Here is a 26,317-nt window from a genome sequence, read left to right on the forward strand (position 1 = left end):
GCGCATATAAGTTCGTGCAACAAAAACCGGTGGACCATCATCAACTATATAGATCCTAACCAATAACCGGAACGGAATTACAATTGAAATGGCAGGACAGATTGGTGGACAGCTTGTTTTGCTAAATTGGATAGGGTCTATGGCCTAAGTTGAGAATGGACCGTCCCACTCGATTTGTAAAAAGGTCGCGAACCCTTTTGGTGGACCCAAGTAACTGCCGAAAATGAGGCAAAATTGAAAAGAAATGGGGTTTTAAATTGAACTTTGGAATTTGAAAAGTTAAAATCACATTGGGTCTAAGGCTGTGCTAACACTTTTCTTTGATGACTTTGACCAAATTTTTTTATTTTTTCAAATATCTTTAAAATACAAGAATCTAAGCTAATTGAACAGAGAGTAGTGTTTATGCATGCAGGTCGCTATTAATAGAATCCATGCGTGCATAGCTGACCCCGTTCCCACACACACACACAGCGGCCATGCGAAAGATGGATTTTTAATGTCACAAAAAACAAAAGATCCGCCAAATTTGCGAAGGATCCGCCTCACAAGCTTCAGCGCATTCAACGCTACGATAATACACAATGTTAATTTAAGTAAGGCATTGACATTCATGATTACGAAAATTAAATATCTGCAATTAAAAACTCGTGTTTTTGAACGATTTGGAATTTTATCAATGAAAATGCAGCGATGACATCATTGGGTTAACGATTTTCCAACTGCTGATTGGTTGATTGCGCTACTGTCAGTGATCCGTGCATGCACGGTACGGTCCGTACGGAATGATTTTTCGTATGGGTAAAATACACTGTGCGGATCAGGGGTATTATAATAGTACTTTGTTCTAACTTTCTATTTTCATATCTAACCTACTCTGCACAGATCCAGTACTAGGGTTGGTAGCGCCCGGGGCAAGAAACAAAATTGGCGCCCCTACCCCCCCGCGAATTTTTTAATACCTGAAAGAATTGCGGTTAGAATTAGGGAACAAACCAAAATATCGATGACGTCCTATAAACGTAACTAGTTTCGTTTCTCAGCCGACCCCCTCCCTCTCTGCCAGAAACGTAATAATGAAATGTTGAAAATTTTGACATAATAATAATAATGACGCATTCTTCAGACCGATGTTTTTGTACAAACGTAATCGAGTATTTTTACCCCCTCCCCCCTAAACGAAACTAGTTCGTTTATAGGACGTCATCGATCTTTTGGTTTGTTCCCTTAGTTACTTTTGGTTACTAGAAAATTTTGACTTTCATCCCTTGGAGGGGCGCAGAATTGATGCTGGTCCTGGCTGAATTGGTCAATTTGGCGCCCCCCTAACGGTAGCGCCCGGGGCATGTTGCCCCCCCTAGTTACGCCACTGCACAGATCTTACAATAAATTAGTGATTTGAGACATAATGATACCTACATCCTGACTCTGGCTTAGGCGTAACTCTCCATCCACTGAGCAAGAAACTCAAATCAATATAGGCTATCACTACCATAGGCCTATAGAAATCCAATTAATATAGGCCTACAATGCAGATAATAACCTTGGCCCAATAATTATTATAGGGTTCCAATTAAGATAAGTAAACATTACTGGGTAGATAACAGGAACTATAATTTTGTCAGTTGGAAGTAATAGAGTAAATCGTCTGTATGAATAGCAGTGTATTTTTATATGCAGTAATATGCTCAGCCTTATCACAAAATAAACAATAGCATTTACTTTACCAACCAATCAGTAAAGCCTATTATAATGATGTGATGGCTCAATCCAATAGTAAACATGATTAGAAAAAAAGGCAAAAAATATAGCCCTGTCTGCCATTGTCTCAATACAAGATGTGCTAAAAAGTCCTTGTCATGTGGGGCAGGATTAGATAAAGGGATACAAACCTGGGTATGAGACATAAGGAATTATTTCTAAGCCTCTTAACCACAGGGTTGATGGGCTACAATAGCTATAATTCAAGACACAGTGTATGTAAGGGATAAACTGTGCATATGAGATATGCGTTCAATTGGGGGAATGTTCACTCCGTGAACAACACTGACTCCGTCAGAAAAGATAGTGTGAACTGAGATATTTTGGTTGAAAAATTGTTTTTTGTGACTCCCCCCCCCCCAATTTTTACCCCAAAATGTCAAATATTAACCATAAACTTCAAAAGAATGGACTGCAACCTTAATTTTTGCTCTGAATATAAATAGAGGGCATAGGCCTATAATGAATACGAGGTCTGTGAACAAAAATATTCTATCATACCATATTGAAGTAATAATTTGGGTTAAAAAGTATTTTTCATGATTTTTATCATTTTTATAAATCAAAAATGCCTATTTTTATGCTATAAGTTTTATAAAGTGAAAATGTATTTATTTGACAAGAAATATAATAGGCCCTGCACAGTGTCGACTTCCTATTCGATAAATATAAATTTAATACTCCGTTGGTGAGCGACGGGCGACTGGTATTTCACCGAACGCAAGAAAAGGAGTTCTATCTGATTGGCTAGCAATCGATCGCTTAGGTCGCTTAGTAGACAACTACAAACTCAAAACTGAGCATCGTATTCAATTCGATTGAAATCGATATTCTATTATTGCCGTAGATAAAGAGAGTGATAGTGTGTCAATAATGTACATTGTATTGCAGCTGGATTTTACATGCATTCTTTTATATAAATTTTTTCTCAAAGAGTTGAATATGATCAAAATTTTTACTCAGGATTTCAAATTTTTTACCCGCAAATTGCAGTTAAACATATCCACAGCAAAATACCGGTCCTCACTAATTAGTGTATTTAATTTCCAGTTAGTGTATTTAAGATAAAACCTGACAACAAATAAAATTTCCTTGCAATAGAAATATCATATGGGATACTGATATGGTAGGCCGCAACCGCCACAACGTGGAGCTGACTTTTTGCTCCGTGGAGCCAAATTGACCAATCATGATCATGTTAGAGTTTTTCATTACTCGGAGGTAAAACTGACTAATTAAGTACGACTTACTCACTACGTGAAGCGAATTTATTCATTAAGAATTTGCCAGACGAGCGTCACGTAGTTGCAAGATATCCTCGGTCACGAAAGTTATGATTCAAAAAGTAGTTTTATGAAAAGTACGAACTATTATTAAGATGGACATGCACTCATAAGAAACTCATACAGTATTAAGATGGACATGCACTCATAAGAAACTCATACAGTATTGTACATAACTATATAGCTAGGCAGAGTGGTGGTAAACTATGCACACAGTTCTGCGATCTGCAGTGTATCGCCGGGAGCTAATTTGTATAACTTGCGCGGTGTCCCTGCGGAATTCGACCTTCAGCAAACTGCAAACCAGTTCGGATTTACTTTATATCAGTAGCGTAGCCAGCGGGGGGGCAGGTGGGGCAGAGTGCCCCCCCTGACAAAAACTGAAAGAAAAAGTGCCCCTCTGACAAAAAATGAGAGAGAAAATCAGGAGGGCAAAGGAAAAGAAAAAGGGCAAGGAGCCCCTTTTCTAGCAAATTTCAGGGCCAAAATAGTGTAAAATACAAAATTTTCCGCGCTACGCGCGCAAATTGTAACAATAAAGCCCTTTTTAGCCGGATAATGGGCGAAAATAGTGTAAAATACCATTTTTTTCGCGCTACGTGCGCACATTATCCCAATAAGGCCCTTTTCGGGAAGCTCGAAGACATACAGTCTCTATGTATTGTATGATGCAACTGCAATTGTTTTCGTCTGTGCCCCAAAAATTTTATTTTGCCCCCCCTGACCAAGAAAGCTGGCTACGCCCCTGCTTTATATACTAGTAGTAGGCCATACATAGGGGAGAGCGGGGAGTGTTCGCCCTAGGGGCAGGTTCGCCCACCCCTTGTTTCTCAGCACTATGGCTTTCAGGGAATTTGGTGATGGCAAAATTAGGTGACATAGGTCATTATAAACTTCTCATGTTAGCTACTCGACATATAGGGACGTGTTCATCGAACTGCAGCTAAAACAAAAAAATTACACCAAAACGTAATTTTTTCTTGCATTAATAATGTTGTATTATCATTGATACATAAATACAGATGGTTTTAATGTAAATCTGTATTGGGAACATATGGGATTTGTCAAAGATTTAATGAAGTTATAAACGCCTTACTCGATTTGTATTTTGCATACCCTGAAGAAAATACAAAAATGTGCACAAGGGGCACGTTCGCCCTTTTGAGGATGGGGCATGTTCGCCCTGTATCTTCCCCGGGCGGACTTACCCCAAACTGGAGGGCGAACCTGCCCCATCAGCGTATTATGCAAAATATTTATAATTATACCATTAAACAAGGTAAAACTACTGAAAAGCATGTTTATGTAGTTATGTGGTATCAGTATTACTCATACCACCGTTTATGTCCTAATCCATAATCTCCCCGAAGTTGTAAGCATGATATGTTTAAGCTCACTTTGGACCCTTACCTTTTACCCTGACCCGACCCCTCCAACAAATTTAGTGACTCCCCAGAAGAGAATGAATGCCCTGTATACTCTTGCTAAATGTTTGCATTTAATATATTATTGTTATGCAATGTTTAAACCTTTTTTGTGATTAGGGTGAACTTACCCCACCATATGGGCGAACCTGCCCCAATATGGGGCAAGTTCGCCACTTTGCAAAACTTTTTTGTTTGCTCTATCCTGTTGCTATTGTAAGGCATATAGTTCTGGGATTGTGGCCGTATATAGCTAAGACATAGGGCTTTCACATGGGCCAATCAGGTCATCCCTAACCTTAATATTGGCATCGCTAGGCTGGTCAGAAAAATATAGGGCGAACACTCCCCGCTCTCCCTACTGTAGTTACTGTCCGTTTTCCTTTACACAATACTCAGTGCGCTCACCATTGACGCGTGACCTCTACAAATAGTGTATGTTAGAAGTATAGGCCATTGCCTAGTTGACGTCTGTGTAAAAAATAACCGGCCAATATTTAAAGTATTCTCTGAAATTCTAGAAAATATAGTTTTGTAACATGTCCTAAATTTTAGCTAATTTAGGTATTTGGAAATATTGGTACTTTTGTACCAAAAAATATGAAGAAATTATTTCTAAACCGTGTTAAGTCATTAAGCTTCTCATTTTCAAGAACGCTGGTTAACAATAAGCAGACTATTGTCTCATTTCGTAAACAAAAGCCCACAGTATTGTTACCTTGCGTTCGCTTTATAATCGTTCACCCAACTGAAACTATAATACCAGCTCATTGCTCATTGCACAGGTAAAACAGACACAAGTGCAGTGTGTATTTAAAATCTGATGTAACATAGTTGAGCCATTTTCATTGAGTGTTATCTTGGTTTAATAGCTTTTAATAGGGTTTAAGTCCTTCAAAGGTCGTGGTGAGTTCTACTGTAGACATGACTGCATCATGATTATTTTTAAGTCAACAACATTCAACAATATGATCACCGTGATAGTATGAGAGTATCAGTACCGTGGGTGTCAGTGATCCTGGCCTGACACAGTAGACAACAAACAAACAAACACGCCACACACATGACACATGCATGCAAGGTAACATTGACTATACACTAATCAAACAATGGTATTGATCCTGTACAACTGGTCGTGGTTTATTTACAATCGATTCATTTAAAATCCCCATAGTAAACATTAATTTTGGCAAGAGTTTTCTCTCTGGAACGAGGATGCATCCACTGGCTCCGCGTAATGAAAAGATCTAACATGATTGGTCAATTTAGCTCCGCGAAGCGAAAAGTAAGCTACGCGTATAGCAGCTCCACGTTGTGGCGGTTACGGCCAGCCATATATTGATCATGCGAAAATCGTAAAACATAGAATAGAAACTGTGGCAGGCGCTCAAAATCTCAAATTGTATGCTTAGCCTGAGTTGCACGGCCTATCTCGAATAAAATCACCATGCGTAGTTGTTGAAAAACGTGAGGATTCATCGTAGGCCTACTATCACGGCAATTTTTAACACGAAGATATAGGGATGATGACGGTGTGCCCTGCTTGTTTTTGGCTACAAATGACACCTGAAGCTCAAAATGGGCATTTTTAAATAAATCTTTATATTTGTTGTTGCCTCTCTCAATAAAACAGTGCCCCTCTGACAAAAAAATGAAAGAGAAAATCAGGAGGGCAAAAGAAAAGGGGCAAGGAGCCCCTTTTTCATCAAAATTCACCCGATCATGGGCCAGAATCCCGGGGCCAGAATAGTGTAAAATACAAAATCAGTGTTAATGAAAGTTGCTGTTCAAATTGAAAAATAAGGGTCTTTGGGTGACAGATCAAATGGAAAAATAGGGGTCTTCGGGTGACAGAGCATGTGTTCAAAAAATATGGGGTGTTTGGGTGACAGTGACACCTCCAAAGTGGGAGTGCCTGGACCATGGTTATTGATTATTATTCATACATTTTTCTTTTACCTAAATTTGTTGAAAAATCTGATTGTTCAGATTTTTGTGAGTTTCAAAACTCAAAAATCTTAACAAATCTAATTAAACCTTAACAGTTATGTTATTGTACCAGAAAGTCACATTTTATTTTGTTTTTTTTTTATCAAAAATTCCAAAAAATAAAGATATTTGGGCATGGAATCAGAACTGATACCCCTTCGGGACTTGCTCAAGGCAAAATTTAGCGTCGGAATTTTGTGGCCCATAGCAACAATATGATATCCTTCTCTATGCATAAGGGGTTGTGCAATAATTATGTTTTTGGCTACAAATGACACCTGAAGCTCAAAATGGGCATTTTTAAATAAATCTTTATATTTGTTGTTGCCTCTCTCAATAAAACAGTGCCCCTCTGACAAAAAATGAAAGAGAAAATCAGGAGGGCAAAAGAAAAGGGGCAAGGAGCCCCTTTTTCATCAAAATTCACCCGATCATGGGCCAGAATAGTGTAAAATACAAAATCAGTGTTAATGAAAGTTACTGTTCAAATTGAAAAATAAGGGTCTTTGGGTGACAGATCAAATGGAAAAATAGGGGGTCTTCGGGTGACAGAGCATGTGTTCAAAAAATATGGGGTGTTTGGGTGACAGTGACACCTCCAAATTGGGAGTGCCTGGACCATGGTTATTGATTATTATTCATACATTTTTCTTTTACCTAAATTTGTTGAAAAATCTGATTGTTCAGATTTTTGTGAGTTTCAAAACTCAAAAATCTTAACAAATCTAATTAAACCTTAACAGTTATGTTATTGTACCAGAAAGTCACATTTTTATTTTATTTTGGTTTTTTTTAATCAAAAATTCCAAAAAATAAAGATATTTGGGCATGGAATCAGAACTGATACCCCTTCGGGACTTGCTCAAGGCAAAATTTAGCGTCGGAATTTTGTGGCCCATAGCAACAATATGATATCCTTCTCTATGCATAAGGGGTTGTGCAATAATTATGAGCCCCCCTGCCAAAAAATCTCTGCCCCCCCTCCTTTTTTTATACACATGCCAAAATATTTTTGGGATCCCAATTCGCTAGCTACATGTATGTGTTGCGAGTGCAGCGAGCAGGAAAATTTGCATATTAAAGCGTTGCCGTACTGTTTTCCTAAGCATTTTTAGAGCGTTTTATTTAACAGGCGTCCCATGAATGTGTGCTAAAAACCCGGGGGGGTTCTTCGAAAAAAAATTTACGGGGAAGTGCCACGCAGACTTTCGGATGCTTTCTCTATACCTACTTTTTGCTGATTTTGCCACCCATCAGTATACCAATTTCCACAAAAAACACCCAAAAAGCACCTAAATTTGCCCTGATTGGGTGCTTTTAGGGGCACTTTTGCCCAAATGCGCCCTCCACTGAAAACCCACCAATTGATATACCAAAATTGCTTAAAAAGTACCCAAAAACCGTGGCACATCGCCGTATACCTTCAACCAGGGAGAACCCCCTTTGGGGCTAAAAATCACTTGCCCCCCTCTCAGCTAGCCAAAAATAGCTTGCTCCCCCTTTCAGCTTGCCAAAAATTTCTTGCCCCTCCCAATTTTACCCTCCCCAACAGTCAAGATTAATAGGTAAATTTTCACGGGAAAATTTTCTGGACACGTGACCAATGTGAGAGTATTCCTCGAGCCTGATCTCTGACCCCGGCGGTGACCTCGCTGTTCAAGTCTTAGTAATTTTGAATTGGAATAGTATTTTTGACCACAATTTTGATAGAAATTTGTGCATTGCAAATTTATTAAATATTATGTTATCTTAATTTCTTCACAATATCATCAAAACATAATTTCAAAAATATCTATCTTCGGAAAAAAATATTTATCTACGGAAACTCTTACCATAATATTATTAACTTGCGACAAGTAACTTATTTTGCATCGAAGGATGAATTCTTCCTATTCAAATACATTGGAAGATCACCCGCTGTGCTCGGGGTCACATTCCATAATGCTAATATGTCTGCGCCCATGGGCGTCACGTGTCCAGAAGATTTTCCCGTGAAAATTTACCTATTAATTCTGACTGCCCAAGGACTCGTAACTATTGCACAGCCCATGAACTGACCTTTGAGTGTGTTGGGTACAAACTCATACTGTCACATCTAAAAGGTCAACTTTTGAGCTATTGTTTGTTTGTTTGTTTGTTTACGCAGGTTGGTCCGTGAGGAACACATGCTAATCCATGGAAAACCATGGACCGTTCCAAGCTCATACAATTGCACAAGCCTGGATAGCCAGTGTAGGCTAATATATGCATGCTGGCCTAGATAGCTTTGATAAACAAAGCAAGAAATGGAAGAAAATAGCTAGGAAAAAGAGAAAAGAGAGAAGGCCACTCCCAAACACAATTTTACTCTTAGCCCTTACTATGCTTGTTGAATGGAGGTTATGATAATAACTTAACCATCGGAGATCCAATACATATAAAGAATAAAATTATGCGATCACTCATGATTTATTTATTTCCTCTAGTTTATTAGTCAACAGTATTGTCCTTTTCAAACTGTACACAAATATCACATAATGCATACATGAACTTATCTCTCGAAAACAATACATCGAGAGATTAATGTCAGGTGGTTGTATCTGTAATAGTTGCTCCGTGAGTTGCCCTCAATTTCTGCATATCGAGGGCTCAGCACAACAATATCTTAACTCCCTATTTTTTCAATGGGAAATTAACTTTGCTGCATGGATGATTTCATGATGAAGTTAGCATTTATTCCACATTGAAAAGCGTGTTCCGACGGATCTGCACTTGACCAGCCTCTTAGGGACCGTTCACAAACACTTGTAATAGGGGGCCTGATGCAAAAAAGGGGGGGGGGGGGCTGATTTTTTAAACCATCTGAAGGGGGGGGGGGGCTTTAAAAATATCAACTTAATTTTTCTCGTAGAACATGAGTCTACACTATTTTCTATGGGGTTGACGTTCATTTTTCATGGCCAAAAAAAGGGGGGACCTGAAAATAATGTGAATTTTTCTTTTTTGTATCAGCCCCCCTGTTACAAGTGTTTGTGAATGGCCCCTTACGACTACTAGATTGTGCAAAGCATTTCTGGCACTACTCACACTGATGGGGTTTCTCTTTGATGTGAGTTCTAATATGTTAATGTAAGTTACTAGATTGGTCAAAGCATTTCTGACAGTACTCGCATGCACTGATAGGGTTCTCTTTGGTGTTGAGTTCACACATATCTGTTGAGAGAACTACTATAAAATATGCAAAATAGTTCTGACAAAGCTCACACTGTTAGGACACATCAGATAAGCCATCGCCTGTTATTTATAATTAAATACTTGGCCCGAGACATTTTCGAGAGAATAAAATCATTACATGTTTAATTTGCAGATCCACTATGAGCTGTTGTGGCGTGTGGTGGTGAACTCAACGACATGTAATCGTGAGTGTACGCTTTGAATCCGAACGGTTCCGATTTTTTCTCTCCTGAGCTCCATTTCTTTATGTATTATACATTTTCTCAGGCATAACATCCTCTGTGATCCTTATATTTAATATCTCAGTCATTGACCGATGTCCTGCTATTACACAGCAGATTGGCAGCCACCTCTTTTTAAGATAACAATTAAATGCAAAATATTTCTTTCAATACTCACACTGCTATGGGTTTTCTTGAATATGGGTTCTGATGTGATCTTTAAAACTACTAGATTGTGAAAAATACTTTTGACAATACTCACATTGATAGAGTTTAATGCTTTTAGTGCGATATGGTTTCTCTTTCGTATGAGTTCTGATGTGACGTTTCAAGCTATGAGGGTCTGTAAAGCATTTCTGACAATACTCACACTGATAGGGTTTCTCTTTAGTGTGAGTTCTGATGTGGTCTTTAAGATTACTAGAGTGTGCAAAGCATTTCTGACAATACTTGCACTGATATTCTTTCGTATGAGTTCTGATGTGACGTTTCAAGCTATGAGGGTGTGTAAAGCATTTCTGACAATATGCACACTGATCAAGTTTCTCATTTTTAGTGTGAGTTCTGATGTGGTAGTTTAAGTTACTAGATTGTGCAAAGCATTTCTGACAATACTCACACTCATAGGGTTTCTCCTTGGTGTGAGTTTTGATGTGTGCTTTAAGACTTGCATTCTGTGCAAAGTATTTCTGACAATACTCGCACTGATAGGGTTTCTCTTTGGTGTGAGTTCTGAGGTGGATTTTAAGAACACTTTTCCATGTAAAGCATTTACGACAAAACTCGCACTGGTATGGTTTCTCTTTAGTGTGAGTTCTGATGTGTTCTTGAAGGTGACTAGATTGCGTATAACATTTCTGACAATACTCACACTGATAGGGTTTCTCTTTGGTGTGAGTTCTGATGTGTATATTAAGAGCACTTTTCCATGCGAAGCATTTCTGACAATACTCACACTGATAGGGTTTCTCTTTAGTGTGAGTTCTGATGTGTATTTTAAGAGTACTTTTCCATGCGAAGCATTTCTGACAATACTCACACTGATAGGGTTTCTCTTTAGTGTGAGTTCTGATGTGTATTTTAAGAGTACTTTTCCATGTAAAGCCTTTACGACAAAACTCGCACTGATGGGGTTTCTCTTTGGTGTGAGTTCTGATGTGTGTTTTAAAACTATTAGATTGTGCAAAGCATTTCTGACAATACTCACACTGAAAGGGTTTCTCTTTAGTGTGAGTTCTGATGTGTATTTTAAGAGTACTTTTCCATGTAAAGCCTTTACGACAAAACTCGCACTGATGGGGTTTCTCTTTGGTGTGAGTTCTGATGTGTGTTTTAAAACTATTAGATTGTGCAAAGCATTTCTGACAATACTCACACTGAAAGGGTTTCTCTTTAGTGTGAGTTCTGATGTGTACTTTAAGAGCCCTTTTCCATGTAAAGCATTTACGACAAAACTCGCACTGGTATGGTTTCTCTTTAGTGTGAGTTCTGATGTGTTCTTGAAGGTGACTAGATTGCGTATAACATTTCTGACAATACTCACACTGATAGGGTTTCTCTTTGGTGTGAGTTCTGATGTGTATATTAAGAGCACTTTTCCATGCAAAGCATTTATGACAAAACTCACACTGATGGATTTTGCCACCGTGTATCCTAGTAATGTGAGTTTTGAGACCACAGTTTTGTGCAAACGATTCTGGGCAAGTCTCACACTGATAGGGCTTGTCTTTACCGTTATCCTGTATGTGCTTGTTCAAACGTACCGAAGTTGTAAAACTTTTATGACACACCTCACACTTACAAAGTACCTTATTGATGGTGCCTACCATATTACCTATAGCAATATTACTACATTTATGTATTTTAAGCAGATGTTCTATTAGAGCACTGCTGGCATTAACATATTTGAAACAAAAAGTACACTGATATACATAATGGTTTGTTGTGCATGATTTGATGTGGCTTAAAAGATCGTCAACAATTTTAAAACTTTTCAAACAGTGTTCACATTGATACAAAGCCCTATTCTGGGTTTTCGATTGTTTTTGTAGAATACCATCTTCCGTCACATTTCTCTGGCAATCCACATATTTTTTGTTTCCATAAACACGTACATATTTCCTCATATGTCTTCCAACGTGGGTTTTCAGTCTGTTCATAGAATGGAAGTTGATTGTACAAAATTTACAACGGAAAGGTTTTATTAGTTTTACTTCCATTTCTGTCAATGTATCATACTCAAATAGCGTTTCACAATCAACGGAAGATGTCAATTCAAAACTACAAATCCACCATAGAGCACATAATTTGTCCACCAGTGAAGACAATTCCTCTGCACTGGTTCCTAGCTACATTTATCCAACTGGTTCTACTTCTTGGTAAACTCGTCTTCAGACAGCAACTCAAAATATCTGAAACAGAAGTAAAACTTAATTGCAATCATTGTAATTTAGGCCTAAAAATGGTTTGATTGGCGTAACATAAAAAAATAGGATAGGTAGGTCAGGATTTAATTTTTTTTTTTACTTTTTAAAGCTGTAAATTATATTTGATAAAGGCCTTGAAAACTTTTTTTTCTTTTTTAAAAATTGTATCCATTTACTTTTTAATTAAAGACAACAAAAAAAAGTCTAGGGTCGGGCCTACTTTTAGTATCGGTCGGGTTACGCCTATCAAACAATTTTTATTTATTAGGCCTTAATATCAGACAAAATATCTACCGGTTAGTCAAGTTAGCTCACACAATAAGAGTAATACGTTCGACTATGAGGTTGCGTGTTCAAACCCTGTTGTTGGTTTTTAGTATGCTCTTGTGGAAAAATTGAGTTAGCTTGAAATTCCTGTGGACAAGGAACTTACGGTACTGCTAATTGTTCCGTTGTAAATCGTACGAAACTCAGGGAGCTGACCCTGGTTGCAAAGGTCAATTGTGGAATGTCTAGAGTACATGTATGCGCTCTTGAAGCCTGGAGGCCTGTGGCTTAACTGCTGTATTTTGGTGTGGGATATTCACACTGGTGTCTCTTTATTGTGAGTTTTGATGTGACCTATAACACTACTTGATTTTTATTTAAAATTTTGAGCCAAACACAAGGAATTAATTCCTACCTCGAAATTATCAGATGGTACTCCACCTTTTACAGATCCTGACCTTTCTGACCTTTTGAAGGTAAAAAATATCACAACCTGATACAGCCACTCACTCGCTGATGAAAGATAGAGTACCATCTGAAAATTTCGAGGTAGGAATTAATGAATTAATTCCTTGTGTTTGGATCAAAAGTCTAAATCAAAATCATGATTTATACCAACACAGATGAACTTTCATGAAAGTTTTACACTACCAGATTTGCATTTCTGACAATGCTCGCACTGGTTTTTCATTGGTGCGAGTTTTGATGTGACTGTTAACACTACAAGATGGTCTGAAACCTTTATGACGTCTGAAACCTTTATTACAACACTCACACTGATATGGGTCCTCATTAGTGTGAGTTCTGTATTTTAAGAACATGTTTGTTAAAACATTTCTTACAATACTCACACTAATTTGGTTTCTCTAATGTGTGTGTTCCGATGTGACCTTTAAGACTACTGGATCGTGCAAACCATTCCTGACAATACTCGCACTGATGGGTTTCTCTTTGGTGTGAGTTCTAATGTGTGCTTTCAGATGGCTACCACGAGCAAAACATTTCTGACAATACTCACACTGATGTGGTTTCTCTTTAGTGTGAGTTTTGATGTGTTCTTTTAGATTACTTTTCCATGTAAAGCATTTCTGACAATACTCGCACTGATAGGGTTTCTCTTTAGTCACACTAAAACAGTGAGTTCTGATGTGACATTTAAAGCTACTAGATTGTGCATAACATTTCCGACAATACACACACTGATGATAGTGTTCCTCTTTGGTGTGAGTTCTGATGTGACTACTACGTGAAAAACACTGAAAGGGTTTGTCTTCAGTGTGCATGACGATATGTCGGCTGAGATTACTTCTGCTTGCAAAGCTTTTATGACAAAACTCACACTGATAGATTTTTTTGTCAGAGTGAATTCTAGTGATGTGAGTTTTGAGACCACAGTTTTGTGCAAATGATTCCGAACAAGTCCCACACTGATATGGTTTGTCTTTACTGTTATCTTGAATGTGCTTGTTTAAATTTACAGAAGTTGCAAAACATTGTTGACAGAACTCACACTTACAAAGTACCCTATTGATGGTGCTTAACACATTACCTATAGCAATATTACTACATTGATGTATTTTACGCAGATGTTCTATAAGAGCACTACTGCAATCAACATATTTGAAACAAAATGTACACTGATATACAAATATATGCTTTGTTGTGCATGATGTTATGTGACTTAGAAGGTCGTTAATGTTTTCAAAACATTTCAGACAGTTTTGACATTGGTATGAAGGTTTTTGAAGAACACCATCTGCCGCCACGTTTCTCTGACAATCCACATATTTTTTGTTTCTATAAACACGTGTATATTTCATCATATGTCTTCCAACATGGGTTTTTAATCTGCTCATAGAATGAAAGTCCATTGTACAAAATTTACAACAAAACGCCCCAAACGGTCTCTCTTCCATTGTTCTTGAGCAGTGTCAATACATGCTCAAAATAGCGCTTGATGACCAATGGAAGATGTCAATTCAAGACTACTGTACATATACCTCAAATCCACCATAAAGTACATTAGTTACAGCAATGTCCACAAGTAAAGACAATTCCTTTGCAGTGGTTCCTCGCTGCATTTATCCAACTGGTGCTTGGTAAACTCATCTTGAGACAGTAGATCAAAATATCTGAAAATAAAGTAAAACTTTATTGCAATCATTGTAATTGATCTGACAAATGAATATATGAATACAAAAGCCACCCAAGTCCATACTTTGGCCAAATTGAGTTAAGCATGGGAAAGTGTTGCTATACATAGGCCTGTCATATGTATGAAAGAACAACTCAAATTCATCCTCTGTGTCTATTGAGCATGTGAAAAATAGCATGTATGAAAGAATCAACCCAAGTCCATGATTTGAGTCTTGTAACACATTGATTGAAATCCAGTATGTATACAAATCCACTTGTAACACATTCATTGCTGGAGAGTGACTTTTGAAAAAAAAATGGGTTTAATCAAGGAAAGTGTGTGGTTTATATTACATGGCAGAATGCTTATCAACATTATACATAACTGTGTGCTTTATTTTGTATTATCTTACTAGTGGTAATCTCATTCCAACATTATTGTCTTAGTATATGATTCAAAAAACCACCCAAGTCCAAAATTTAAAATGTCCCTGAAATGCTAATCGTCATACCTAATACAGTTTAACCCACCATGCGCGTACGCAGGAATTTTCCAAGGGGGGTGTGATGATAAAAAAATACTAAAATAAAGAAATGGCCGCGTAGCGGTCATCGCGTCGCGCCTGCGCGACGCAGGGGGGTGTCTGAGGGGGGATGTGCCCCCCTCAGAATTAGAAACTTTGGGAAAATGAAGCGATTTGGTGGACAATTTTGGCACTATTTGTGTATATAATTTTAATTTGAAAAAGCCGAAAATGTGTGAAATGACAGTCCATGAAGCGTTTCGTGAATAAGTTTTCTCTACTCAGTTGTAGGCCTATAAATTGTGTTAAACACAAATTGGTAAATATCGAAAGCAGAACCAAAAATTGCTGCTTGATTATCCACTACGCAGGGGGTGTCTGAGGGGGGATATGGCCCCCTCAGAATTAAGAAACTTTGCAAAATGAAGACCTAGTTGAAGCGATTTGGTGGATCATTTTGGCACTATTAGCATGATTATTGTGTAAAATCTTAGTTTGAAAAAAGCCGAAAATGTGTGAAATGACGGTCCATGAAGCCTTTCGTGAACAAGTACTCCCTACAGTTGTAGGCGTATAAATTGTGTTAAACACAAATTGGTAATTGTCAAAAGCAAAAGTGAAAATGGCTACTTGTTTATCCACAATCGCAGGGGGTGTCTGAGGGGATGTGCCACCCTGAGAATTAAGAAACTTTTGCAAAATGAAGACCTAATTGAAGCGATTTGGTGGACCATTTTGGCACTATTAATAGTGTGTAAAATTTTAGTTTGAAAAAGCCGAAAATTGGTGAAATAACGGTACATGAAGCCTTTCGTGAACAAGAGTTTTCCTTCCTGCAGAAGTTGGAAAAATTTGCAAAATGAAGGTCCGATTGAAGCCATTTGGTGCATAATTTTTACACTATTTAAATCATTGCTTCAAACAGAAGAAAGGGCCCGAACTCAATTTGCACAATTAAAACCTTTACGTATGTTGCCGGGTAGGGTCCGGGGGTAGGGTGTGGGGTATGATGTGGAGAGGTGTTGGTGTTAACATGTATGCCCTATATCCATGTCAATTAACAATTAAAACCTTTACGTACGTACGTAGGCCTATGTTGCCAGGGTAAAGGTGTAATGATGTGGGGTGGGGGTGTTAACATGTATCGACATATTTACGTACGTTGCTCAGTGGCCAATACCGTGTATGCCTAGGGGTGAGATAAATTTGTGTGGGCGGGGTGGTTAAGGAATCTATAGGCCTATGATAATTGTGATAATAGGCCTATATCCCCTATGCCTTGCTCATCTCCCTCCTCTCCTCTTCCCTCTCCCTTTCTTTGCCTTTTCTCCCCCCCCCATTTTAATTTTTTTGGACAGACCCCCCCTGCGTACGCCAATGTAACCCACCCATTTGCACGTACAACTTACTATATATTGATCAGGTAAATCTAACTGAAGGAATTAAAATGATACACAGGTTTTTTTCTCGAAATCACTTCCCATGGACTTGGGTGGGTTTTGGATTCATGTATTCAAATATATCCATGGATGTTAATTGTCTCTAGATTCTGCATGTACCAATGATACCTATGATATGGTTTGTTGTAGCTATGTGGTCACTGATAGCCAATTTATGTTGGTCGGAAACAGTGTTCTTTTATTGGAGTGCCCAGTAGCCTTCCAGTTTCTCTAACATTATGTGAAATCGCAATTTTGCGAGGATAAGATCTTAATTTCTCACCAGGTTCGACGTCGTCAATAATAAAGGAGACAAGTAGAAAACGCCTGTGCCTTTTAAACCACTCCGCCATGTGAGCTTCAGGATTAAGCTGCTTGAAATCCGAACCCATATAAGCGGTCACTTAAAATGTCCCCCCAGTCAGAACTCTTGCCCCCCTGTAAAAAGCCAAAATTACGAAAATGTCCACTTTTTACGGGAATTTTGAGCAAAATGAATGACCCCCATCATACCTCCGGGCATGGACTCGGATCGAGTCTGGACTCGAGCCGGACTCAAGTCCGGACTCAGGTCTTATTTTTGTTGGACTCGGACTTGGCACCCCCGGACTTGGACTCGAGTCCGGACTCGGACACAAAAGGACTCGGACTTGGCTCGGACTCGGATTCAAATGGATTTGGCTCGGCTCGGACTCGGACAAGCTGGATTCGGGTACAAGTCTGTTCCTAGCTATTATTTGAAATGAGACACATATAGCAGCCGACAAGTGCATCGTTTAGGCCAATTTGGCCGAGTAGCAAATGTGTTTACTGAGGTTTGCCTCTCATACCTAAATTGCGTGTCATGATGATGTGTATTAAACCTGCAATTTTGGAACGACTTCTCGTGTGCTAGCACTGTAGCAGCCTTTAATCGTAGTCGTGCCAACAAGGTCAAGGCATGCAAGGGTAGCCCCCGGGGGTAGCCCGAACCTTCATGTAGGTATCCCAGGCAAACCTTAGTTAACACATTTGCTAGTCAGCCAAATTCGCCGACAATGTCAATGCATATTTACATAGAAATTTAAAACAACTGGCCAAAGAAGGAAACCTACATAAATAGGTTTTCTATACTTCACTTGACCCAAATATATGATTTTTATGGTGATAAGACAATCGCACATGGAATTTTAGAGGGATTTTGATAGCACTTCCATTAAAAAAAGCTGCTATCATAATGAGACTAAGATCTAGAAACACCCCGAAATGCCGTTTTGGGGAATTTTGCTAGCTGAATCTTTTTGATGAAAGTCAATCTTTGACAAGATGTAACTTTGCTACGGAAAGTGCTATGAAAAAAAAGGTTTTCAGTTTTGGCTTTTTTACTCAAGGCAAGGGCTTTAATTTGATATATAAGGCCAAGGAAAGTCGATTTTGAGTTTCCCGTCACCCGCCCTCACTTCATTTTCTGACCCTCACTTGAATTCATTATTGTGATTTTCCAAAAAATGCCAATGAAAACTGGTTATATTTGCAAAAAAAATTGAATTTTTTTCGAGAATAGGTCGGTGAAGGAAACCTACATAAATATGTTTTCTATACTTCACTTGACCCAAATATATGATTTTTATGGTGATAATCAAGTCGCACATGGAATTTTAGAGGATTTTGATAGCAGTTCCATTAAAAAAAGCTGCTATCGCCATGAGACTAAGATCTAGAAACACCCCTCAATGCTGTTTTGGGGAATTTTGCTGGCAGAATCTTTTTGATGAAAGTCAATCTTTGACAAGATGTAACTTTGTTACGGAAAGTGCTATGACAAAAAAGTTTTCAGTTTTGGCTTTCTTTACTCAAGGGCTTTAATTTGATATGTAAAATAATGCAGTTTGATGGCAAATTTGAATTCACCTAGCATACCTACTGTAGTGTTGGGCCTATTAAAATGATGCAGTTTGATGGCAAATTTGAATTCACCTAGCATACCTACTTCATGGCCCTAGTGGTTCCTTCCTTACCATAGAACACGGAGAAGTTAGTGGAAATCGTACTTATTTCGTAGTGCCGGACAGCCGGAGGTGTGCAGTGTGAGTACCTCGGACTAATGCAAGGGAAACAGCGAACAGGGTGACGAATTTTGATACAACTTGCATGACTTTGTTTTGACCGGGTTTTGCTCCCAGTTTACAGCAAAAATTTGGAGAATCGTAGCTATTCATAGATAATGTTTTTTCTTGCACTGTTAATATATATTTTAGTAGCGTCATAAACTTACCAATTTCATCTTGATTAATACAATAATCATAACGAACGCGTTCGTTCTTCTCGACTAAAACCTGTAAAATCTCAATCGTTTCAGCTTACACACAGCCCGTAGGCTATTAGTGTCAATCATTCGCGAACTAAGATGGATTGTGATTGGCTACAAAAAGTTCTAAGGCCATATAAAATTGATGTTTTGCTTCTCGTCCCCTCCCTCTTCAATTTCTGGGATTTGTCTTTTTTTTTCCTTTTTTTTTCAAAAATATATTATTAGACTTTGGAATATTTTGGGAAACTGTAGGCATAAATAGGTTTATTAGAGAACATAATATGGATCAACAACCAACATCACGCCATCAAGTTTACCTTGGACAAAGAGTCGGAAGGCTGCTTTAATACCGATGCTTGATGTATCGGTGTCGCGAGATGATGTGGGCAATTTGAGCTTCAAAGTGTACCGTATACTAACACATAGCCTACGGACCAGTATTTGGGTTTCTCATCCAACCATCCACTGCAACACAAACTTTGAGTAATTCGCACCTTATATGTGATCGCGCTAATTCCATTGTCACCAAGAGCGGACACAAGAACTTGACAAAGTTCGTAGATCTCTGGCCATTTGTGGCTATGAAGATTGGAGCTGGGTTACTGCCAGAAAGAAACGGGAACCCAAACCTCAGTCCAAGAAACAATCAAGTCAACCTAAGGGGAGTGTCTCCATCCCTTACATTCCGGGACTATCGGAGTCCATTCAGCGGTTGCTACGGTCTAATGGTGTCATCACGTTACCCACATTAAACCAACGAACACTATCAGATCTGTTTTAGTCAATCCTAAGGACAAGACGGATAAATTGGACAAGTGTGGTGTGGTGAACCACATCCCCTGTGGTGACTGTACTTCATCGTACATTGGTGAGAGTGCCCGCTCACTTAGGACGCGACTCGTCGAACATGGGAAAACGCCATCACCCCCAGTCAATGAACATGTTTCTGGCTCCACCCACTCTATTGATTGGGAAGGGGTCAAAATTCTGGACAGGGAAGAGAACTGGTTTCGCAGAGGCGTCAAGGAAGCTATAGGCCTACAAATCAAACGCAATGAGAGTGATCTGAACAGAGACGAGGGGCGCCACCACCTCCCACATGCACCCACCTATGACTCGGTCATCCATTCATCTTACCGTCGGAGGTCAACATCAGTTGCTACTTCCGGTCAGATGACCCAATCTCCCGCTACCAACCAAAACATCAGTCGGCATTGAAGACCAGTGGATGCTGGTCGCAGGCCACCAACCTCCACAATGTAGCCTAAGTCGTGAGAACTTTGTTAAATTTGTACTTTCTCGATTATAATATATGGATCATTTCCAAGACTTTTTGTGGTACTCTACTCCCCATTCCAAAAAAATACAGAACTAATATTATCCTGTTTTGCGGCCAAATGAAACATAGCTTAATCCTAATCCTTTTTAATGGGGGGGCAAATAAACAATTTTGTCAGGCTTATTGATAATAATCGTATGGTATTGCATATCGTATGGATTCCCCACCTCTCTGCCCCCCCCCTCTCTTTTTCCTCTTTCTCCCTCCTTTTTTCTTGCACTAGGGGGCAGGGGCCCAAATAGGCAGGGGCCCAAATGCCCCCCCTTGCAGCTACGCCACTGCATGGTGGCACATGCAGGTACTTCTTTTGAAAATCCTATAGCATAGCAGTCGCTGATATGGAACACGGATAACCTCTTAAAAAAGACTATAGTTTGCGTATGGCTGTATTGAGCAGGTCAGTAACCAATCACGCTGCTCCTTTGCCCTGACGTCAACAAACTAGTCTTTTTAATTCGGGCTTAAATTAATATAGAGAGCTAGCCATTTCAAAACGTGCGCTTCAAACGCCCCTGCACCTATTTAAAATCTGTCATATGAGAGTACTGATTTTGTATCTATGCACGGGTGTTATGATACGTTTAGAAATCACAGGAATTTCATGAAAATTTGAAAAAAAAGGAAATTTTTCCAATGTCCTCGGGATCAAGTTAGTAGAGAATGTTGGATTTTCAGGAAACTTGGCAATGATCAGTTACGTAAGAATAGATTTTGATGATTTTTGCACCATATTGCCAGCCAAACACTTCATGGTTTTTTGAATCTGAGAAACTTTGAACAACCTATGTACTTGTGGCCCTTGAACATGTCTAAAACAAAACTGCAAAGAGGTTACATATACGAGGTTTTGCTTTAACCATGTTCAGGGGCCAATGACGTCATATAGGTTTTTCCTGCACAACGACACTATTATCATTATGCCTCGGCCTTGTTCCATCCAATCCATACAGACAAAAAATCATAAATACTAGTATGACAAGATTGTACGAGGGGGTATCAAAAAGTTTTAGAAATCGCCCAGAAGTGAAAGAGCTATATCAATGAAATTTTGTTAGTGCAATCACTGGTCCTTATGTACATTATGGTCCAAAAATGGTCTCATAGGTATGGTTACTTTTTTACAGGTGGCACTAGATGCCAATAACCCGCTGCCCCAGTTACTGCGCATAAACTGCAAGATTGAGAAAATTGAGGCAAGCAGCATTATTAAGATCCTGCTTTTGAAGGGTTGCAGTGCCTAGAAAATTGATGATGAAATGAAAGTTATCTTCGGTGGTGATTGTGATATGTCACTGTCGCTTTTTGGAAAAGGAATTTTTATTTCATCAAAGATTTTTTGGGCACTGTAACCCTTAAAATGGAACTTAATCATGCTTCATGCCTCAATTTTCTCCATTTTGCTGGTTATGCGATTACATAGGCAGGTAGTGACATCTAGCTCCTGTAAAAAAAGTAAACATACTTATGAGACCATTTTTGCACCATAGTGTACATAAGGACCAGTGATTGCACTGACAAAATTTCATTGATATAGCTCTTTCACTTCTGGGCGATTTCTAAAACTTTTTGATACCCCCTCGTATTCAATTTTTTCTTAGTTTATTACTACAGTGTTGTCCTGTACAAAATAATGTGAAGCATAACTGCATAATGCATTTTTAAATGAACTTAAATTTATTTTTAAATCTCCTCAAAAACAGTCATGTCTATGCAAATTGAGGTGGGTATAATCTGAGACGAATATATTCGTCTCAGGTATAATTCTACAGGGCAGTATCTCAAAAATGCGGGTCTCAACAAATCTGGTGATTTAATTTTAAAACTATTAATTTTGAGCGTAATTAGCCATGAGTCTTTATACAAGCAGCTACACTCATAGTTTGTGTTCCTTAAAATATATAATTATGCTATTAATGTACCTACAGGGTGACTAGCTTTACACATCACTGTGGGTGACTGCAGATAATGCAGACATACAAAAAACAAAACAAAACAAAAGCAAAAAAAAAAAAAACCAACAACAATAAAATATTATTAATAACAACTGTCAGCAAAATATTTTAAACCGAACTAATAAGGTAAAATGAAAGAAAACTCACAATCCTAGCTGCTTAACTGTGGTGTTCTATGGCAGATTTGATGGCAGATTTGAAGTAATAATAAATCCAGTACTATATGTGTATGTTGGGATACAAGTAAATATGCCAAACAATCAGGTTTGAAAAAAAAAGAAGACCAAACTCATTTTTAAAGCTCGTGCATCATGGGTTTAAATTAATCATAGGCAGCGAAGGGGGGTCAGTACCCCTAAACCTTTATGGGGGTTTGACCCCAATAATTGCCCTATGCATCCATGTTTTGGCCCACATAGGGTAAAATTGCAAAATCATTTGGAGCTTAAATAGTTTGAAATTGAAATTTTTTGCACGCTTCGCTTACTGTGAAACCGAAAACAAAATATGCTCGTCCCCTGGCCCCCTACATTTCAATGTTTCTGCTGCCACATTAATTGACACAGTATGCTAAACAGATAATTACCTTACAAAATGGGATTGTATCTTCATGTAAGCATATCGAGGGTTGACAAACAGAAGGCCTTAACTCACTTTTGGCCATTTTGAGATTTTGGTACACCCAAAATAATCTGTAATACCACAGATTCTTACAATCATAAAGCCTTAAGGGATCTAGAATGAGTGTTTATGGCGTTTCGACAGTATTTTTTGTGGGACATGGGTGCACCTCAGGCGTGTCGAATTGCATTCTGAATACTGAAGCATGTCTTTCTGATATCAAATAATTTTCATTTTTTGAAATTTACGATATAATACAGATTTTATGACAAATTATTGATATAACAGTCCTCGAAATAAATTTGATAAATCTAATGATATATTCTTAAAGTGTATGTAGCTGGGAGGAAAAAGCCGACGATCAATTGAAAATTTTGACCTTTTATATTGAAGATATGGATTTTTTTCCCAAAAGACCTAATTTTTTTTTTTTTTGGGAAAAAAAATACATATCTTCAATACGAAAGGGCAAAATTTTCAATTGATCATCGGCTTTTCATCCCACCTACATACACTTTAAGTATAAATCATCAGATTTACAAAGTTTACTTCAAGTACTGTAAAATATCAAAAATATCAATTTTTAATGATTTGCCATAAAATGTGTATTACATTGCAAATTTCAAAAAATCAAACTTATTTGATATCAAGGTCTGGACATTCTTCGTACTCAGAATGCAATTCGATATGTCTGATGTGCTCTAATGTCCCACAATAAATACTGTCCAAACGTTCATACCCCTTCCCTTAACTCAATTCAACTTTCTATTGCATCTATAGCACAATAATACTTGGGTGTGTTTGACAGCTAGGACCTTGAAATATGGGAAAATTTTGGGTGGCAATATAAAAAAAAAATGTGACCAAAATACTTGGAAGACCCAGGAAAATACTCGTTTAGGGAGGGACCATTACTTACGTCGGGAGGGGGATGGAGATTTTAGGGGGAATGTGAAAATTTTTGATTGACTTTAGAAGGGACATGAAATTTTGACCCTCATATTGGAGGGGGCATGAAATTATATACGAGGAATCATGGAGAATTCAAGGGGGGACGTTACATTTTTCCTTCGATATGAGGTGGGATGCGAAATTTTTGTGTGAAAATCCTCCGTTCCCCCCACCCCTGGCATAAATAATGATACCTTCCTAATAGAATCCACTTTTTAATTAAAGTCCAAGCATGCATGAGCATAATATGCACCTCAGAATATATGTGCCTCCCCCGCACCATAATTAACAAAGCAAACATTGTAATTATTAATCACCTACATATTTGTAGGCATCAATTTGCAATCTTGTAAAGTGGGGATACATTTGACTTGAATTTACAAAACAGAGCTGACAAAAAAAAAATGGCCATTTTGTTAAATGAACCATAACACCCTATATGAAGAGCTTTGTTGCAAAACCCTAACATCCACTTGAGCAATTTTGAGAACACATCAATAAATTGCATTGGGGTTTGAGATTGGAATTCCAGTTTCCTTTCTCACGAAGTAATTAGGGCTAAGAGTAAAATTGTACATTCGTGTTTGGGAGTGACCTTCTCTTCTCTCTCCTTTTCCTTGCTATTTTCTTCCATTTCTTGCTTTGTTTATCAAAGCTATCTAGGCCAGCATGCATTTAATAAGACTACACTGGCTATCCAGGCTTGTGCTTTTTTATAGTATGAGCTTGGACGGTCCAAGGATTTCCCATGGATTAGCATGTGTCCCTCACGGACCAACCTGGGTAAACAAACAAACAAATCATCAAAAAAAAAATCACTGATGTAAGGGGTTTCTCAAGTGGATGTAAGGGATTTTGCAACAAAGCTCTTCATATAAGTATTTTGGTCAAAATTTACACAAGTCACAAGATTACTAAATTGTGCAAAGCATTTCTGACAATACTCGCACTGAGATTTGATGTGACCCTTTAACACTACAAGATGGTGCAAAACATCTCTGACAATACTCACGTTGACAGATTTCTCTTTAGTGTTGAGTTCTAACATGCCTGTTGAAAGAACTACTATATGCAAAATATTTCTGACACAGCTCACACTGATACGGTTTCTGCTTAGTGTGAGTTCTGATGTGTTTTTTAAGTTCATTATTCCGTTTAAAACATTTCTGACAATACTCACACTGATAGGGTTTCTCTTTGGTGTGAGTTCTGATATGATCTTTACAATTACTAGAGTGTGCAAAGCATTTCTGACAATATTCACACTGATAGGGTTTCTCTTTAGTGTGAGTTCTGATGTGATCTTTAAGACTACTAGATTTTGTAAAATATTTTTGACAATACTCACACTGATAAGGTTTCTCTTTGCTGTGAGTTCTGATGTGATTTTTAAGAGTACTAGTGTGTCCAAAGTATTTCTGACAATACTCACACTGATATGGTTTCTCTTTGGTGTTTGGATTGCGTACTTTTTCGATGTCTAGTGAGCAAATTTTTTCAATATTTTGAGAAAATGATGTCAAATTTTCTATTCTGTATTGTTTGGTAATAATGTCTTTTGCCAATAGTATGTTTAAAGTTGTAATTTTGTGTTTTTGATCGTAAAGATCGGATATTTTCGTTCCCGATTCGAATTCTGAACCCTTCGCAAGGGTGCCGATTTCGGCAGAACTTTGACGATAATTTTGCCTTTTTGGACTCTAAAATGCTTTCGATCCTTAATTTTGTTTCAACCGAGTCTAAATTAGCAAGCACAATACGGTTGGTACCACTTTTATATACATTAATGAAATTTTAAAGATTTTTTTTCAAGTTTCTAACCGGCGCAAATCGTTAAGTGTGTATTTCCCATTGACATCCAAAATGGCGTAAGCCAGTCCTCAATATACATAGGTACGGCGTATATAGGACTGGCAAGCGAGTCTAAGGGAAACAGCGAACAGTGTGACGAATTTTGAATTTGATACAACTTGCATGACTTTGTTTTGCTCCCAGTTTACAGCCAAAATTTACAGAATCGTAGCTCTCCATAGATAATGTTTTTTTTTTTTTGTTAATACATATTTTAATAGCGTCATAAACTTACCAATTTCATCTTGAAATACAATAATTATAACGAACGCGTTCTTCTCGACTACTGACTAAACCTGTAAAATCTCAATCGTTTCAGCTTACACACAGCCCGTAGGCCATTAGTGTCAATCATTCAACATCGCGAACTAAGATGGATTGTGATTGGCTACAAAAAGTTCTAATAAGGCCATATAAAATTAATGTTTTGCTTTTCTTCCCCTCCCTCCTCAATTTCTGGGATTTGTTAGATTTTTTTAAAAAAAAAAAAAAAATATATTATTAGACTTTGGAATATTTTTGGAAAACTGTAGGCCTAAACATAAATAGGTTTATCAGAGAACAATAATATGGATCCCTTCCGTGGTTTAGGCTATTGAAACTTGATGTTGAGTTTAGCGTCCCATTTTC

General features: G+C 38.1%; 1 protein-coding gene across 1 annotated transcript in view; it reads right to left on the minus strand.

The window, feature by feature from the left end:
- LOC140163165 (uncharacterized) overlaps positions 1-26,013 on the minus strand; it is a 49,391-nt gene extending 23,378 nt beyond the window's left edge. Inside the window, exon 1 of the mRNA XM_072186552.1 lies at positions 25,923-26,013. The gene's annotated coding sequence lies outside the window, so the exon portion shown is untranslated. The remainder of the gene's footprint in view (positions 1-25,922) is intronic.
- Positions 26,014-26,317: the final 304 nt, after the last annotated feature.

This window comes from Amphiura filiformis, chromosome 10 (genome assembly GCF_039555335.1).
Source record: "Amphiura filiformis chromosome 10, Afil_fr2py, whole genome shotgun sequence".
NCBI classification, from domain to species: domain Eukaryota; kingdom Metazoa; phylum Echinodermata; class Ophiuroidea; order Amphilepidida; family Amphiuridae; genus Amphiura; species Amphiura filiformis.